We start from the raw sequence: 1499 nt of genomic DNA on the forward strand, positions 1-1499 counted from the left end.
TATCTAATGTATTTGATTTTTGTGTAGGGGTCGTCGATTTAAAAGAAGACATGGTGCGACCTAATCCTGCCTTCGTGAGCCGTTTCCCAAATTCGGATTGCAAGAAGGGCACGTGTATTTGGTAAAATTCAGTTTTCCACATGTAAAGCAATACAATTTAGTTTTTACTTTGCAGGATCTTGCGAAATGACCTGGTTTATTGCAACGAAAACATAACCCTCTGTTAGGTAAAGTTGTTTGGATTTCCCTAATTACAGCTTCCGATTTTGACTTCGTTTTAGATGCAGAGGAGTTGTGATACTCTAAATCAGGTTCTAGTGATAATTCACCTAATTGTGGAGGTTTAAACTCACTTATTTTCATTTTAGTTTCTTCTAACTTACGACAATATTCTATAAGTTCTAAGGGAGAGTGTATATCCAGCAATACTAAACGTTCCTGATAAAATGGTAATATATTACAACGCAAAACCTTTAGCCTTAGTTCATTTGGTACTGAAACTGGCATTCGATCGAAAAGATTAGTCATAATTGCAACATAAATTCCTATGGATTCATTTGCACCCTGAGTTCTTTGAAGTATTTGTTTCCATAATGCATCTGAGGTGTGAGAAGGTCGAAATTCCTGTTTCATTAATGTAATTAAAGATTCCCAATTAGATACTTGACTGCGAACCATACGAAACCATACTAAAGCTTCACCCTCAAATAGATCAATTGCAGAATCAAATAATTGTTTTTTATTTACGTTACGAGAGGTGCAAAGATCTTCTACCTTTTCTAAAAATGAATTAAAACTGATGCTGTCTTTTATATTTCCTGCGAATTTCAAGTTCCATTTATATACTGGTATTGATTTTGAAAGATTTGTAGAGGAACCTGATCCTTCACTAGTGACATTATCGGTTACTTGAGATGTGTTTGGTGCATTATAAAAATCTGGAGCAAGTGGTGGTGTACTACCATGAATTTGTTTACATTTAGTAGAATAATCAGAGATTATTTCCATTAATTTATCTAAAAGTTCAGATCGTTTTGCTACAATCAGCTTATCAACCGATGTAATATGATTAATTCGACCAAATATGTGTGCAAATTTTGTTTCAATTTTTTTAACTGGTGGAGATTGGGTTTCTAATGCTTTTACTAATTCTGATACTTCTGTTAGTTTTAAGTCACAAGTTTTAATTTGTAGTTGTTCATCAAATTTTGGACCTTCCAAGAATGTTTTACCTGATTTTTCTAAAGCTAACGCACTCCTTAATGATTTTCGTAACATATCTACATTCCCTGTGTAACCTAATCCTCTATATTGTAATTCATATTCTAACTCCTCTTTTACTAACCTATCGACATCCAAATTAAAATCCATCTTACTTCCTAAAATTACGTCGGGGTACTGAAAAGCAATTATAATTACCAAGCTAACTAATCTAAATAATTTTAATACAAAAACAAAATTCTTTTTACGTTGGGCCCCACGTTGGGCGCCAATTTTAT

Source organism: Photinus pyralis, unplaced genomic scaffold, assembly GCF_008802855.1.
Source record: "Photinus pyralis isolate 1611_PpyrPB1 unplaced genomic scaffold, Ppyr1.3 Ppyr1.4_LG5, whole genome shotgun sequence".
NCBI lineage: Eukaryota > Metazoa > Arthropoda > Insecta > Coleoptera > Lampyridae > Photinus > Photinus pyralis.